Source organism: Astyanax mexicanus, unplaced genomic scaffold (genome assembly GCF_023375975.1).
Source record: "Astyanax mexicanus isolate ESR-SI-001 unplaced genomic scaffold, AstMex3_surface scaffold_47, whole genome shotgun sequence".
Lineage (NCBI taxonomy): Eukaryota > Metazoa > Chordata > Actinopteri > Characiformes > Acestrorhamphidae > Astyanax > Astyanax mexicanus.
Genome location: NW_026040057.1, coordinates 280001 through 285000, shown reverse-complemented (window position 1 = coordinate 285000; position 5000 = coordinate 280001). Strand labels below are relative to the sequence as shown.

General features: G+C 46.6%; 22 non-coding genes across 22 annotated transcripts in view; all 22 read right to left on the bottom strand.

Annotated features, from left to right (window-relative positions):
• Positions 1–92: 92 nt before the first annotated feature.
• Positions 93–211, bottom strand: LOC125797064 (5S ribosomal RNA). Its single transcript, XR_007435889.1, has one exon. It is a non-coding gene; the product is annotated as a 5S ribosomal RNA (ribosomal RNA).
• A 110-nt stretch (positions 212–321) lies between these two features.
• Positions 322–440, bottom strand: LOC125797062 (5S ribosomal RNA). The gene has a single exon (XR_007435887.1). It is a non-coding gene; the product is annotated as a 5S ribosomal RNA (ribosomal RNA).
• Positions 441–550: 110 nt separating this feature from the next.
• LOC125797470 (5S ribosomal RNA) lies at positions 551–669 on the bottom strand. The gene has a single exon (XR_007436315.1). It is a non-coding gene; the product is annotated as a 5S ribosomal RNA (ribosomal RNA).
• Positions 670–779: 110 nt separating this feature from the next.
• LOC125796922 (5S ribosomal RNA) lies at positions 780–898 on the bottom strand. The gene has a single exon (XR_007435828.1). It is a non-coding gene; the product is annotated as a 5S ribosomal RNA (ribosomal RNA).
• Positions 899–1008: 110 nt separating this feature from the next.
• LOC125796906 (5S ribosomal RNA) lies at positions 1009–1127 on the bottom strand. The gene has a single exon (XR_007435812.1). It is a non-coding gene; the product is annotated as a 5S ribosomal RNA (ribosomal RNA).
• A 110-nt stretch (positions 1128–1237) lies between these two features.
• On the bottom strand, positions 1238–1356 carry LOC125797061 (5S ribosomal RNA). Its single transcript, XR_007435886.1, has one exon. It is a non-coding gene; the product is annotated as a 5S ribosomal RNA (ribosomal RNA).
• Positions 1357–1466: 110 nt separating this feature from the next.
• On the bottom strand, positions 1467–1585 carry LOC125797060 (5S ribosomal RNA). Its single transcript, XR_007435885.1, has one exon. It is a non-coding gene; the product is annotated as a 5S ribosomal RNA (ribosomal RNA).
• Positions 1586–1695: 110 nt separating this feature from the next.
• On the bottom strand, positions 1696–1814 carry LOC125797059 (5S ribosomal RNA). Its single transcript, XR_007435884.1, has one exon. It is a non-coding gene; the product is annotated as a 5S ribosomal RNA (ribosomal RNA).
• Positions 1815–1924: 110 nt separating this feature from the next.
• On the bottom strand, positions 1925–2043 carry LOC125797409 (5S ribosomal RNA). Its single transcript, XR_007436254.1, has one exon. It is a non-coding gene; the product is annotated as a 5S ribosomal RNA (ribosomal RNA).
• A 110-nt stretch (positions 2044–2153) lies between these two features.
• On the bottom strand, positions 2154–2272 carry LOC125797333 (5S ribosomal RNA). The gene has a single exon (XR_007436178.1). It is a non-coding gene; the product is annotated as a 5S ribosomal RNA (ribosomal RNA).
• Positions 2273–2382: 110 nt separating this feature from the next.
• On the bottom strand, positions 2383–2501 carry LOC125797058 (5S ribosomal RNA). Its single transcript, XR_007435883.1, has one exon. It is a non-coding gene; the product is annotated as a 5S ribosomal RNA (ribosomal RNA).
• Positions 2502–2611: 110 nt separating this feature from the next.
• Positions 2612–2730, bottom strand: LOC125797500 (5S ribosomal RNA). Its single transcript, XR_007436345.1, has one exon. It is a non-coding gene; the product is annotated as a 5S ribosomal RNA (ribosomal RNA).
• A 110-nt stretch (positions 2731–2840) lies between these two features.
• On the bottom strand, positions 2841–2959 carry LOC125797057 (5S ribosomal RNA). The gene has a single exon (XR_007435882.1). It is a non-coding gene; the product is annotated as a 5S ribosomal RNA (ribosomal RNA).
• A 110-nt stretch (positions 2960–3069) lies between these two features.
• Positions 3070–3188, bottom strand: LOC125797056 (5S ribosomal RNA). Its single transcript, XR_007435881.1, has one exon. It is a non-coding gene; the product is annotated as a 5S ribosomal RNA (ribosomal RNA).
• Positions 3189–3298: 110 nt separating this feature from the next.
• LOC125797327 (5S ribosomal RNA) lies at positions 3299–3417 on the bottom strand. The gene has a single exon (XR_007436172.1). It is a non-coding gene; the product is annotated as a 5S ribosomal RNA (ribosomal RNA).
• A 110-nt stretch (positions 3418–3527) lies between these two features.
• Positions 3528–3646, bottom strand: LOC125797450 (5S ribosomal RNA). The gene has a single exon (XR_007436295.1). It is a non-coding gene; the product is annotated as a 5S ribosomal RNA (ribosomal RNA).
• A 110-nt stretch (positions 3647–3756) lies between these two features.
• Positions 3757–3875, bottom strand: LOC125797326 (5S ribosomal RNA). Its single transcript, XR_007436171.1, has one exon. It is a non-coding gene; the product is annotated as a 5S ribosomal RNA (ribosomal RNA).
• Positions 3876–3985: 110 nt separating this feature from the next.
• On the bottom strand, positions 3986–4104 carry LOC125797055 (5S ribosomal RNA). Its single transcript, XR_007435880.1, has one exon. It is a non-coding gene; the product is annotated as a 5S ribosomal RNA (ribosomal RNA).
• A 110-nt stretch (positions 4105–4214) lies between these two features.
• LOC125797350 (5S ribosomal RNA) lies at positions 4215–4333 on the bottom strand. The gene has a single exon (XR_007436195.1). It is a non-coding gene; the product is annotated as a 5S ribosomal RNA (ribosomal RNA).
• A 110-nt stretch (positions 4334–4443) lies between these two features.
• LOC125797518 (5S ribosomal RNA) lies at positions 4444–4562 on the bottom strand. The gene has a single exon (XR_007436363.1). It is a non-coding gene; the product is annotated as a 5S ribosomal RNA (ribosomal RNA).
• A 110-nt stretch (positions 4563–4672) lies between these two features.
• LOC125797517 (5S ribosomal RNA) lies at positions 4673–4791 on the bottom strand. Its single transcript, XR_007436362.1, has one exon. It is a non-coding gene; the product is annotated as a 5S ribosomal RNA (ribosomal RNA).
• Positions 4792–4901: 110 nt separating this feature from the next.
• Positions 4902–5000, bottom strand: part of LOC125797054 (5S ribosomal RNA) — a 119-nt gene continuing 20 nt past the window's right edge. The window contains exon 1 of the ribosomal RNA XR_007435879.1: positions 4902–5000. This exon is cut by the window's right edge and continues 20 nt beyond it. This is a non-coding gene — a ribosomal RNA (5S ribosomal RNA).

Sequence of the window (5000 nt, the reverse complement as noted above, 5' to 3'; positions counted from 1 at the left end):
GCAGAGCTCTCATCAAGACTACTTATGCAACTTCATCTATCTTCAACTAGTAATGTGTAACAAGACCATGGTAATGGAAGCAAGAGGGGAAAAGCTTACAGCACCTGGTATTCCCAGGTGGTCTCCCATCCAAGTACTAACCAGGCCAAACCCTGCTTAGCTTCCGAGATCAGACGAGATCGGGCGTTCTCAGGGTAGTGTGACCGTAAGCCATTGCAGAGCTCTCATCAAGACTACTTATGCAACTTCATCTATGTTGGGTTTCAGATAACAAACTAGTAATGTATAACAAGACCATGGTAATGGAAGCAAGAGGGGAAAAGCTTACAGCACCTGGTATTCCCAGGTGGTCTCCCATCCAAGTACTAACCAGGCCAAACCCTGCTTAGCTTCCGAGATCAGACGAGATCGGGCGTTCTCAGGGTAGTGTGACCGTAAGCCATTGCAGAGCTCTCATCAAGACTACTTATGCAACTTCATCTATGTTGGGTTTCAGATAACAAACTAGTAATGTATAACAAGACCATGGTAATGGAAGCAAGAGGGGAAAAGCTTACAGCACCTGGTACTCCCAGGTGGTCTCCCATCCAAGTACTAACCAGGCCAAACCCTGCTTAGCCTCCGAGATCAGACGAGATCGGGCGTTCTCAGGGTAGTGTGACCGTAAGCCATTGCAGAGCTCTCATCAAGACTACTTATGCAACTTCATCTATGTTGGGTTTCAGATAACAAACTAGTAATGTATAACAAGACCATGGTAATGGAAGCAAGAGGGGAAAAGCTTACAGCACCTGGTATTCCCAGGTGGTCTCCCATCCAAGTACTAACAAGGCCAAACCCTGCTTAGCTTCCGAGATCAGACGAGATCTGGCGTTCTCAGGGTAGTGTGACCGTAAGCCATTGCAGAGCTCTCATCAAGACTACTTATGCAACTTCATCTATGTTGGGTTTCAGGTAACAAACTAGTAATGTATAACAAGACCATGGTAATGGAAGCAAAAGGGGAAAAGCTTACAGCACTTGGTATTCCCAGGTGGTCTCCCATCCAAGTACTTACCAGGCCAAACCCTGCTTAGCTTCCGAGATCAGACGAGATCGGGCGTTCTCAGGGTAGTGTGTCCGTAAGCCATTGCAGAGCTCTCATCAAGACTACTTATGCAACTTCATCTATGTTGGGTTTCAGATAACAAACTAGTAATGTATAACAAGACCATGGTAATGGAAGCAAGAGGGGAAAAGCTTACAGCACCTGGTATTCCCAGGTGGTCTCCCATCCAAGTACTAACCAGGCCAAACCCTGCTTAGCTTCCGAGATCAGACGAGATCGGGCGTTCTCAGGGTAGTGTGACCGTAAGCCATTGCAGAGCTCTCATCAAGACTACTTATGCAACTTCATCTATGTTGGGTTTCAGATAACAAACTAGTAATGTATAACAAGACCATGGTAATGGAAGCAAGAGGGGAAAAGCTTACAGCACCTGGTATTCCCAGGTGGTCTCCCATCCAAGTACTAACCAGGCCAAACCCTGCTTAGCTTCCGAGATCAGACGAGATCGGGCGTTCTCAGGGTAGTGTGACCGTAAGCCATTGCAGAGCTCTCATCAAGACTACTTATGCAACTTCATCTATGTTGGGTTTCAGATAACAAACTAGTAATGTATAACAAGACCATGGTAATGGAAGCAAGAGGGGAAAAGCTTACAGCACCTGGTATTCCCAGGTGGTCTCCCATCCAAGTACTAACCAGGCCAAACCCTGCTTAGCTTCCGAGATCAGACGAGATCGGGCGTTCTCAGGGTAGTGTGACCGTAAGCCATTGCAGAGCTCTCATCAAGACTACTTATGCAACTTCATCTATGTTGGGTTTAAGATAACAAACTAGTAATGTATAACAAGACCATGGTAATGGAAGCAAGAGGGGAAAATCTTACAGCACCTGGTATTCCCAGGTGGTCTCCCATCCAAGTACTAACCAGGCCAAACCCTGCTTAGCTTCCGAGATCAGACGAGATCGGGCGTTCTCAGGGTAGTGTGACCGTAAGCCATTGCAGAGCTCTCATCAAGACTACTTATGCAACTTCATCTATGTTGGGTTTCAGATAACAAACTAGTAATGTATAACAAGACCATGGTAATGGAAGCAAGAGGGGAAAAGCTTACAGCACCTGGTATTCCCAGGTGGTCTCCCATCCAAGTACTAACCAGGCCAAACCCTGCTTAGCTTCCGAGATCAGACGAGATCGGGCATTCTCAGGGTAGTGTGACCGTAAGCCATTGCAGAGCTCTCATCAAGACTACTTATGCAACTTCATCTATGTTGGGTTTCAGATAACAAACTAGTAATGTATAACAAGACCATGGTAATGGAAGCAAGAGGGGAAAAGCTTACAGCACCTGGTATTCCCAGGTGGTCTCCCATCCAAGTACTAACCAGGCCAAACCCTGCTTAGCTTCCGAGATCAGACGAGATCGGGCGTTCTCAGGGTAGTGTGACCGTAAGCCATTGCAGAGCTCTCATCAAGACTACTTATGCAACTTCATCTATGTTGGGTTTCAGATAACAAACTAGTAATGTATAACAAGACCATGGTAATGGAAGCAAGAGGGGAAAAGCTTACAGCACCTGGTATTCCCAGGTGGTCTCCCATCCAAGTACTAACCAGGCCAAACCCTGATTAGCTTCCGAGATCAGACGAGACCGGGCGTTCTCAGGGTAGTGTGACCGTAAGCCATTGCAGAGCTCTCATCAAGACTACTTATGCAACTTCATCTATGTTGGGTTTCAGATAACAAACTAGTAATGTATAACAAGACCATGGTAATGGAAGCAAGAGGGGAAAAGCTTACAGCACCTGGTATTCCCAGGTGGTCTCCCATCCAAGTACTAACCAGGCCAAACCCTGCTTAGCTTCCGAGATCAGACGAGATCGGGCGTTCTCAGGGTAGTGTGACCGTAAGCCATTGCAGAGCTCTCATCAAGACTACTTATGCAACTTCATCTATGTTGGGTTTCAGATAACAAACTAGTAATGTATAACAAGACCATGGTAATGGAAGCAAGAGGGGAAAAGCTTACAGCACCTGGTATTCCCAGGTGGTCTCCCATCCAAGTACTAACCAGGCCAAACCCTGCTTAGCTTCCGAGATCAGACGAGATCGGGCGTTCTCAGGGTAGTGTGACCGTAAGCCATTGGAGAGCTCTCATCAAGACTACTTATGCAACTTCATCTATGTTGGGTTTCAGATAACAAACTAGTAATGTATAACAAGACCATGGTAATGGAAGCAAGAGGGGAAAAGCTTACAGCACCTGGTATTCCCAGGTGGTTTCCCATCCAAGTACTAACCAGGCCAAACCCTGCTTAGCTTCCGAGATCAGACGAGATCGGGCGTTCTCAGGGTAGTGTGACCGTAAGCCATTGCAGAGCTCTCATCAAGACTACTTATGCAACTTCATCTATGTTGGGTTTCAGATAACAAACTAGTAATGTATAACAAGACCATGGTAATGGAAGCAAGAGGGGAAAAGCTTACAGCACATGGTATTCCCAGGTGGTCTCCCATCCAAGTACTAACCAGGCCAAACCCTGCTTAGCTTCCGAGATCAGACGAGATCGGGCGTTCTCAGGGTAGTGTGACCGTAAGCCATTGCAGAGCTCTCATCAAGACTACTTATGCAACTTCATCTATGTTGGGTTTCAGATAACAAACTAGTAATGTATAACAAGACCATGGTAATGGAAGCAAGAGGGGAAAAGCTTACAGCACCTGGTATTCCCAGGTGGTTTCCCATCCAAGTACTAACCAGGCCAAACCCTGCTTAGCTTCCGAGATCAGACGAGATCGGGCGTTCTCAGGGTAGTGTGACCGTAAGCCATTGCAGAGCTCTCATCAAGACTACTTATGCAACTTCATCTATGTTGGGTTTCAGATAACAAACTAGTAATGTATAACAAGACCATGGTAATGGAAGCAAGAGGGGAAAAGCTTACAGCACCTGGTATTCCCAGGTGGTCTCCCATCCAAGTACTAACCAGGCCAAACCCTGCTTAGCTTCCGAGATCAGACGAGATCGGGCGTTCTCAGGGTAGTGTGACCGTAAGCCATTGCAGAGCTCTCATCAAGACTACTTATGCAACTTCATCTATGTTGGGTTTCAGATAACAAACTAGTAATGTATAACAAGACCATGGTAATGGAAGCAAGAGGGGAAAAGCTTACAGCACCTGGTATTCCCAGGTGGTCTCCCATCCAAGTACTAACCAGGCCATACCCTGCTTAGCTTCCGAGATCAGACGAGATCGAGCGTTCTCAGGGTAGTGTGACCGTAAGCCATTGCAGAGCTCTCATCAAGACTACTTATGCAACTTCATCTATGTTGGGTTTCAGACAACAAACTAGTAATGTATAACAAGACCATGGTAATGGAAGCAAGAGGGGAAAAGCTTACAGCACCTGGTATTCCCAGGTTGTCTCCCATCCAAGTACTAACCAGGCCAAACCCTGCTTAGCTTCCGAGATCAGACGAGATCGGGCGTTCTCAGGGTAGTGTGACCGTAAGCCATTGCAGAGCTCTCATCAAGACTACTTATGCAACTTCATCTATGTTGGGTTTCAGACAACAAACTAGTAATGTATAACAAGACCATGGTAATGGAAGCAAGAGGGGAAAAGCTTACAGCACCTGGTATTCCCAGGTTGTCTCCCATCCAAGTACTAACCAGGCCAAACCCTGCTTAGCTTCCGAGATCAGACGAGATCGGGCGTTCTCAGGGTAGTGTGACCGTAAGCCATTGCAGAGCTCTCATCAAGACTACTTATGCAACTTCATCTATGTTGGGTTTCAGATAACAAACTAGTAATGTATAACAAGACCATGGTAATGGAAGCAAGAGGGGAAAAGCTTACAGCACCTGGTATTCCCAGGTGGTCTCCCATCCAAGTACTAACCAGGCCAAACCCTGCTTAGCTTCCGAGATCAGACGAGATCGGGCGTTCTC